The following is a 9,979-nucleotide window of genomic DNA, read 5'->3' as shown; positions in this document are numbered from 1 at the left end:
ACTGGATACACAGACACAGCTGAAGATGACACTGAGAAGCAATTCTCTGAAAGGATAGGCATGTCCTCAGACACCTCTCTATGGCGCTGTGTAGGAAGAATACACAAGTCTGGGAACCAAGGGGTGGAAGTGGGGGTGCCTGCGCTATCACTTCCAGTGATCCACTGGAGGACTTTGCACTTCTTATCTCCTCAACTCTGGACTCTGTAGTGGAGGTTCTCATCCCCCAAAGGACACACTCTTACCAAGGGATCCGGATGGGACCCCATTGCACTGTAAGCTGCAGCTGCCTCCAGGACATGTTAGACTCCTTAAGTCCAGGGACCAACAGACGAAAGAAGGAATCACCATCTTGGCAGGTGTAATTGCCCCTGGCAGGCAGGACAGGGTAGGGTCACTTTTGTACATTGAAGCAGAGAAGAAGACACGTGGGCCCCAGATGCTCCACTGAGCACTCCCTGTAGCAGCTTTGGCAGCTGACTTTGGTTTGGGCACTCCCCATTGGCCAGGATGAAATGATTTTAGAATTGTGATGCTGTCCAAGATGCTTTCTGGTCAACTTTTCTTCCTTCCTGCTCTCCTTTCACAGGTGAGATCCTTGCATTGCAGTTTTGTCTTTTTATTTTTTGAGATGGGGTCTCGCTCTGCCACCCAGGCTGAAGTGCAGTGGTGAGATCTTGGCTCACTGCAACCTCTGCCTCCCAGGCTCAAGCAATTCTCCCACCTCAGCCTCCCAAGTAGCTGGGATTACAGGCATGCATCACCATGCTTGGCTAATTTTTGTAGAGACGGGGTTTCCTCATGTGGCCCAGGCTGGTCTGGAACTCCTGAGCTTAAGCAATCCACTTACCTCGGCCTCCCAACCTGCTGGGATTACAAGCATGAGCCACTACACCCAGCTGGCTGGGATTACAAGCATGAGCCACTACACCCAGCTGGTCTCTTTCTTTTTAACAGGCATTTCCCCTAATAAGTCTCTTGCACTTCCAATCCCATCTGGCCATCTGCTTCTCAGAGGACCAAGACTGAACAAGATGCAGTCCTTCTCGTGAGCATCTGCTTTTTTTTTTTTTTTTTTGGGATGGAGTTTCACTCTTGTTACCCAGGCTGGAGTGCAATGGCGCCATCTCGGCTCACCGCAACCTCCGCCTCCTGGGTTCAGGCAATTCTCCTGCCTCAACCTCCTCAGTAGCTGGGATTACAGGCATGCGCCACCATGCCCAGCTAATGTTTTGTATTTTTAGTAGAGACGGGGTTTCACCATGTTGACCAGGATAGTCTCGATCTCTTGACCTCGTGATCCACCTGCCTCGGCCTCCCAAAGTGCTGGGATTACAAGCGTGATCCACCGCGCCTGGCCGAGCATCTGCTTTTTAAGAGATTTCCTAGAGCAACTACTCTTTAATCTAATAAGTTAATGCCAAATAACAGCATCACAGGCCTGGTGGCAGGCATTTGGGAGTGCCTTTCACATGCTCTGGTGCAGGTGACTAAGCTTATACCTAAGGCTGGCTGGGCTGGAACACCTCTCTCAACAGATGTGTTTGGCTTCTGGTTGGCTTGAAATCTGGCAAGTGCTACAGGACATATCAGGCTTTGGAATCAGACAGATGGGCAATTCATATTTTGGACTTATGGAACCTTACCCTTCTGGTAAAACAAGAACAATAATACTCAGTAGGTTACTGGGGGGGATTCACATAGAAAATAAATGTAAAATGTGCAGCATACAGTAAGTGCCTAATAAACTACAGGCAATAATATATTATTCTTACTCTTAACCCTAGGAGACATCTCAAAGACACCTTTAAAATCTACTAATCCTCTTTTTTTTTTTTTTTTTTTTAACTAATCCTCTTTTTTGCAGCTGGTGTGGTGAAAACTACCCCTAAAAGCCAAAATGGAAAGGAAGAGACTCATATCAACATTGTTGTCATTGGACATGTAAATTTGGACAAGTCCACCACTTGCCCAAATGATCCACTGGAGCCATCTGCTCTACAAATGTGGTGGCATCAACAAAAGAACCATTGAAAAAATTTGAGAAGGAGGCTGCTGCAATGAGAAAGGGCTCCTTCAAGTATGCCTGGGTCTTGGATAAGCTGAAAGCTGAGTGTGAACATGGTATCACCATTGATATCTCCTGGTGGAAATTCGAGATTAGTAAGTACTGCATGACTATCATTGATGCCTCAGGACGCAGACACTTCATCAAAAACATGACTATAGGGACACCTCAGGCTGACTGTGCTGTTTTCATTGTTGTCCATGGTGTTGGTGAATTTGAAGCTGGTATCTCCAAGAATGGGCAGACCTGAAAGCACACCCTTCTGGCTTACACACTAGGGATGAAACAACTAATTGTTGGTGCTAACAAAATGGATTCCACTGAGCCACCCAACACTTAGAAGAGATATGAGGAAATAGGAAGTCAGCACTTACATTAGGAAAATGCTACAACTCCAACACAGTAGCATTTGTGCCAATTTCTGGTTGGAATCGTGACAACATGCTGGAGCCAAGTGTTAACATGCCTTGATTCAAAGGATGGAAAGCCACTTGAAAGGGTGGCAATGCCAGTGGAACCCGCTGCCTGAGGCTCTGGACTGCATCCTACCACCAACTCATCCAACTGACAAGCCCTTGCACCTGCCTCTCCAGGAGGTCTACAAATTTGGTGGTATTGGTTCTGTTCCTGTTGGCTGAGTAGAGACTGGTGTTCTCAAACCTGGTATGGTGGTCACCTTTGCTCCAGTCAGCGTTACAACTGAAGAAAACTCTGTCGAAATGCACCATGAAGCTTTGAGTGACGTTTCTTCTGGGAACAATGTGGGATTCAATGTCAAGAATGTGTCTGTCAAGGATGTTTGTCATGGCAACGTTGCTGGTGACAGCAAGAACAATCCACTGATGGAAGCAGCTGGCTTCATTGCTCAGGTGATTATCCCGAACCGTCCAGGCCAAATCAGTGCTGCCTATGCCCCTGTACTGGATTGCCACACGGCTCACATTGCATGCAAGTGTGCTGAGCTGAAGGGAAAGATTGATCACCGTTCTGGTAAAAAGCTGGAAGCTGGCCCGAAATTCTCGAAGCCCGGTGATGCTGCCATCATTGATGTGGTTCCTGGCAAGCCCTTGCTTGTTGAGAGCTTCTCAGAATATCCACCTCTGGGTCACTTTGCTGTTAGTGATATGAGATGGACAGTTGCTGTGGGTGTCATCAAAGCAGTGGACAAGAAGGCTGCTGGAGCTGGCAAGGTCCCCAGGTCAACCTAGAAAGCTCAGAAGGCTAAATGAATATTATCCCTAAGACCGGCTGCACCGGTCTTAATCAGCAGTGGAAGAACGGTCTCAGAACTGTTTGTTTCAATTGGCCATTTAAGTTTAGTAATAAAAGGCTGAATAATGACAACAATGTATTGTAAAACCTTCAGGAGGAAAGGAATGTTTTGTGGACGACTTTGGTTTTCTTTTTTGTGTGTGGCAGTTTTAAGTTATTAGTTTTTAAAATCAGTACTTTTTAATGAAAGCAACTTGACCAAAAATTTGTCACAGAATTTTGAGACCCATTAAAAAAGTTTAATTAAAAAAATCTACTAATTCTAGGAGAGAATGGTAAGGCTAATCCTTTTTTCCTACTAGAGAGGTGAGTTCTTAGAAATGCAGCTGGCTTTTTGTCGTTGTTGTTGTTAAGGCCATTTCCAACTGAATAGCCTATCATTGCTATAACTGTGGCTGGTCATCTAATGGACATAAACGCACAGCAAGAAGCCTGCCATCTGCCTTTTGGTGTCTGAGCTCATCGTAGCACAGAACAGCCATGTCACTCACCTACCAAACTGTCTTGGTCTGTTTGGGCTGCTGTAATAAATTAGTGCAGACTGAGTCATTTATTGCTCACATTTCTGAAGGCTGGGAAGTCCAAGGTCAAGTCACCAGCAGATTCAATGTCTGATGAGGGCCTGCTCCTCACAGATGGGGCCTTGTTACTGTGTACTCATGGGAAGGAAGATGGAAAGGGCACGCAGGTCCTCTCAAGCCACCCTGTTTTTTTGACAAAAAGAAAGTAATTTTATCATATATCTAAGAAAGGACTTGTATACAAAGTATATAAAGAACAATGAAAACTCAAGAAGACAACCGTAATATGGGCAAAAGATTTGAAATGATGCTTCACAAAGAAGATATAAGAATGGCCAAAAGTCGCAGGATCATATTCTCAGAAATATTAAGTCATCAGGAAAATGCAGGTAAAACTACAATGAGATACCACTTTCACCCCCAGTAAAATGGCTTAAATTCAAATACCAAGCAACACGCAGTGTTGCTGTGGACATGGCACAAGTGACTCTCTTGTATGTTGTTGTTGTTGTGTGTTTAATACGGAGTCACCTGATTTGAAAACATCGGGTTTCTTGTGAAGTTGATTATAAACTTATGAGATAATTCTGCAGTTCCATCCTGAGGTATCTACCCAAGAGAAATGGAAACGAATGTTCTTAAAAATTCTAGTCCAGGCCAGGTGCTGTGGCTCATGCCTGTAATCCCAGCACTTTGGCAGGCTAAGGAGGGTGGATCACCTGAGGTCAGGAGTTCGAGACCAGCCTGGCCAACATGGTGAAACCACATCCCTGCTAAAAATCCAAAAAGAAAAAAGATTAGCCAGGTGTGGTGATGCACCCCTGTAGTCCCAGCTACTAGGTAGGCTGAGGTATGAGAACTGCTTGAACCCAGAAGACAGAGATTGCAATGAGCTGAGATTGTGACACTGCACTCCAGCCTGGATGACAGAGCAAGATTCTGCTAAAAAAAAAAAAAAAAAAACCTACTCCAATAACATTCAAAAGAGCTTTATTTAGCCAAAAATTCTCAGGAACCCTTATGTCAATCAAGAGGATAATAAGTAAATTGTGGTAAAGGAACCTACTGATGCATGCAGTGTGAGTGAATCTCACATTGTGCTCAGTGAGACGTGTTAAACACAAAAGGGCACATACTGTATGATTCTAATTATGAAATTCTAGAACAGGCAAGGTTAACCTATAGGGAGAGCAATCAGATGAGTGGTTGCCTGGAGTGGGGAGGGAAAGGGAGATTGACTGTAAAGGGGAATGAAGGAGGTTAAAATATTTTATATCTTTGTCAAAAGTCATCTACTGGATATTTCAAATATGTAGAACTTACTGTATGTAAATTATGTCTCAATAAAGTTGGGTTATAAAAACTTGGGTACTTTTAAAAAAAAATATTTTAAGTCCCAGAATGCATGTGCAGGATGTGCAGGTTTGTTATATAGGTAAACGTGCCATAGTGATTTGCTGCACCTATCACCTAGGTATAAAGCCTGGTATGCATTAGGCATTTATCCTGATGCTCTCCCTCTCCCCACCCACTCCACACCCCTGCCAACAGGCCCCAGTGTGTGTTATTCCCCTCTCTGGGTCCATGTGTTCTCACTGTTCAGCTCCCACTTATAAGTGAGAACATGCAGTGTTTGATTTTCTGTTCCTCTGTTAGTTTGCTGAGGATAATGGCTTCCAGCTCCATCCATGTCTCTGCAAAGGACATGATCTCATTTATTGTTATGACTGCATAGTATTCCATGGTGTACATGTACCACATTTTCTTTTTCCAGTCTACCATTGATGGCCATTTGGGTTGATGTCGTGTATTTGCTATTATGAATAGTGCTGCAACAAACATATGTGTGCATGTATCTTTACAATAGAATAATTCATATTCCTTTGGGTGTATACCCAGTAATGGAATTGCTGGGTCAAATGATATTTCTGGTTCTAGGTCTTTTAGGAATCACCACACTGTCTTCCACAATGGTTGAACTAATTTACATTCCCACCAACTGTATATTATAAAAGTGTTCCTATTTTTCCACAGCTTTGCCAGCATCTGTTATTTCTTGACTTTTTAATAATTGCCATTTTGACTGGCATGAGATGGTATCTCATTGTGGGTTTAATTTGCATTTCTCTAATGATCAGTGATAGTGATGTTGAGCTTTTTTTCATGTTTGTTGATCTCATAAATGTCTTCTTTTGAGAAGTGTCTGTTCATGTCCTTTGCCCGCTTTTTAATTGGGTTGTTTGTTTGTTTTTTCTTGTAAATTTGTTTAAGTTCCTTGTAGATTCTAATCATTAGATGTTTGTCAGATGGATAGATTGCAAAAGTTTTCTTTCTGTAGGTTGTCTCTTCACTCTGGTGATAGTTTCTTTTGTTGTGCAGAAGTTCTTTAGTTTAATTAGATTCCATTTGTCAATTTTTGCTTTTGTTGCAATTGCTTTTGACATTTTCAAGAAATCTTTGCCCATGTCTATGTCCTGAATGGTATTGCCTAGATTTTCTTCTAGGGTTTTGTATAGTTTTGGGTTTCACATTTAACTCTTTAATCCATCTTGTGTTAATTTTTGTGTAAGATGTAAGGAAGGGGTCCACTTTCAGTTTTCTGCATATAGTTAGCCAGTTCTCCTAGCACCCTTTATTAAACAGAGAGTCCTTTTTCCATTGCTCCTCAAGCTTTTTTATAAGGGCACTAATCCCATTAATGAGGATGGTGCTCTCATAAACTAATTACCTCCAAAAGGCCCCACCTCCTAATACAGCTAGTGCTCGACTTACAACCACGATTGGTTCCGACAGACCGGTTGTAACACGATTTGGTCATAAGTTGAGTAGGCTATACGTATGTACAGTACAGTGAAATGATGGTATAAAAATCTTTAAGTCATATTTTATCATAATTTTCTTTCATTATTGTCATATATCATAATTTTCTTTGTTCATTTTATGCCATTCATATCATCTCTACACCATTTTGTTTCTTATTTTTACATTCGTCAGGTTTAAGTAAAACACTGCATTACCAGTACAACTGGTTTAATATTTGCAAAACATACAAAATTACAAAATACAGGTGCATACAAAAATACAAAATACAGGTGTATAAAATACCATAGGAAACATTTTCCCAATTGCAAAACGTATCAAAATCTATAAACATGTACAAAACATTTCATTGGCCGCTGGTGCTTGGCTGCGGATCGTTGATGTCGTCATCCGAGGCAGCAGTTGGGGTTACCGGAGTTGGTTTTTTCATAAACATGGTGAGCTTTGTCTGAATTGTATGTTTCTTTTTTTCTTCATAAATTTCGCAATACGGACGAAACACGTGGTGCGCCATCCGTTCCATCCTTGCAAATCGTTCGATGTTTGGGTCCATTGCTTCGAAATGTGTAAGAAATTTATTGGGAGGGGTTTGATGAAAAATATCCAAGACACAAAACACAAATTGCTGTGCCGAGTCTGGGATAACGTTGAAATGGTGCACACGGAGATGGTAGTGCTGCCGGAAGCTGGTCCGCGCTGTCCTCCGCCCAGCTGGGCAACGTTTGCGCTGCCAGACGCGGAGCGGTCGTGGCTAGCGATTGTGGTCGTAAAGTCGAATGGTTGTAAGTTGCATAGGTCGTAAGTCAATCAATACCTGTACCATCACCTTGAGAGTTAGGTTTCAACACACAAATTTTGGGAGGACATAAATATTCTGACCACAGTGGGAACCTTCCACAGAGTCAAGTTCTGCTTCCTATAGGTTGCCAAGTTCAGCACTCACCTTCACACAGGTTGCAAAGGTGTCACATTTATCTGTTCCTCTAATAGTTAGGCTATCACATGGTCATGCTTCTTGGAAAGAAGTGACTTCATTTGGGTACATCATGATATACAGGTATTGATCAACTTACGACCTATGCAACCATTCGACTTTACGACCACAATCGCTAGCCACGACTGCTCCGCGTCTGGCAGCACACACGTTGCCCAGCTTGGCGGACGACAGTGCGGACCAGCTTCCAGCAGCACTACCATCTCCGAGTGTACCATTTCAACTGTACATATAGCCTACTCAACTTACGACCAAATCGTGTTACGACCAGTCTGCCGGTCCCAATCGTGGTTGTAAGTCGAGCACGAGCTGTAATTAGACAGTGAATGTGGACCTCCTACTCCCAGGCCTTGTAGCCTTTCTCTGGAATCTGCCCTTAAATGTCTGGTTATTAGCAGCCAAGTCATGAAATAGAAAATAACCTTAATCTCTTAAAAGGAAAGGGGAAAATATTACTGAAATGGAAAATAGGATGAAGTAGCAGCTTCAAATTGTTCCTGATGTTTGGGAAATTCAGGGCATAGTAAAGTAGAGATTATTTGTGTTATTTTTTCCATTTAAAAAAGTTTAAAAAATAAATGAAGTCTTACAGACTCTGAAAGAAATTTCTATCCAGAGACCACAAAGACTGGACCTTAACAATATACTTTAGAAACCTGGATCCATGATAATAATGTGTGGTTGAGAAAAGGGAGAATATGTTTTCAAGGAAACTAAACTTTTCATCATGTTTGGGGTTGAGTCTGCTATGGGAGCTTCTTATTTTTATTATGCATATACTGGCAGAGAGAAAAGCTAGATCCAGGAGCCTCAATAATTTTTGGTAATGAAAAAATACTTCTGTAATGAACAAATATACAATTTATATAATGATGAATCAGATTAGGGTTAATTTACAACTTAAGCCAGCAAATTCCAGTCCCTGAAACAAATGTATTCTATAGATTAAATAAACAATCTCTGTTTTACATACGTTGAGATTAAAGTTTATGTTCCAGAACATTTGCTTTTAACTTTTAGGACCATTACAGAAAGAAAAGCACATAATGAACTTGTGAATTTCTTAAGAAGCTTCTTGATTCTTTTTAGGAAACACAGCAATGGTCATGGCTCATATAATTCAAATAAAAATACTATATTTTCTCTCCTATCTGATTTCGCTTTGTATTACAGAGATTACTGGAATAAAAACATTTTTTAGCCTACCTCTCTATTAATAACTAGTACATGATGTAATAGGATTTTGCTCTCAAGATATCGAATTGATACTGACCTACAGTTTCTTTCCATTTTAACCAAGACAGAATCAAAGTGTTTGTGTTTCTATTTTCTTATCATCTTATTTAACTAGACTGTTGTATTTGAAAGTTATATTTTTTCAATATACAAGTGATTCTTCCTCCCTGTTTTTTTTCCTCTCTTTCCTCCTAGCCTTCTTTCCTCCTTATTTCTTTGAAAAAATATTAGTTGAGCACCTATTATGTCATGTAACAGGTTAGATGTTGGAGATTAAAAGATAATGCGGATGTAGGCTTTCACAGAGCAGGAGAGTACAGCGGACAAAGCGGATGTGCAAACAGAAAATCACAACACAGTGTGAGTGCAGTGCTTGAGACACATCCAGGGAGTGCAAATGCAAGGCACCGCCCCAGAATAAAGAAGGGTTGTGATTCATCCAGGGCCGGCCTCCTGGGAAAGCGAAGCTGTGCCTAAAGAGGTGAAAATGAGTGTGTAGGAGAGGCAGGGGCTCAAGGCTTTTCAGGCTGGGGACATAGCACAAGCAAAGGAGCAGAAGTCAAACAAGAACAGGGAGCAGAAGCAGATCCATGCTGCTGGAGTACAAGGTGTGAGATGAGGAAGGCCAAGGGATGAGGAAAGGAATTTTTCAGGTGCCAGATCATGAAGAAACCTCTGCAGCATATTAGAGTGTGTATTTGATTTAATAAGAAAAGAGACTATACTGGTGAGGTCCAAGACTGAATGCAGGGAAACTAATTAAAAAACTGTTAGCTGTGCACGTGGTGGCTCACATCTGTAATCCCAACATGGAGGCTGAGCCAGGCAGATTATCTGAGGTCAGGAGTTCCAGGCCAGCCTGGCCAACATGGTGAAACTCTGTCTCTCTGTAAAATACAAAAAATAGCCAGGCATCATGGCCTGTGCCCGTAATCCTAGCTACTCAGGAGGCTGAGGTGGAAGAATCACTTCAACCTGGGAGGTGGAGGTTGCAGTGAGCGGAGATTGTGTCATTACACTCCAGCCTGGGTGACAAAAGCAAAACTCTGTCTCTAAATAAATAAATAA

At 42.0% G+C, this 9,979-nt stretch overlaps 1 pseudogene; it reads left to right on the top strand.

Moving 5' to 3' along the window:
* Positions 1–1,941: 1,941 nt before the first annotated feature.
* LOC116545741 lies at positions 1,942–3,584 on the top strand (annotated as a pseudogene).
* Positions 3,585–9,979: the final 6,395 nt, after the last annotated feature.

This window comes from Sapajus apella, unplaced genomic scaffold, assembly GCF_009761245.1.
Source record: "Sapajus apella isolate SASKATOON/1434 unplaced genomic scaffold, GSC_monkey_1.0 scaffold354, whole genome shotgun sequence".
NCBI classification, from domain to species: domain Eukaryota; kingdom Metazoa; phylum Chordata; class Mammalia; order Primates; family Cebidae; genus Sapajus; species Sapajus apella.
Note: the sequence above shows the minus strand (reverse complement) of the source record. Positions and strands in the feature narration are given on the sequence as shown.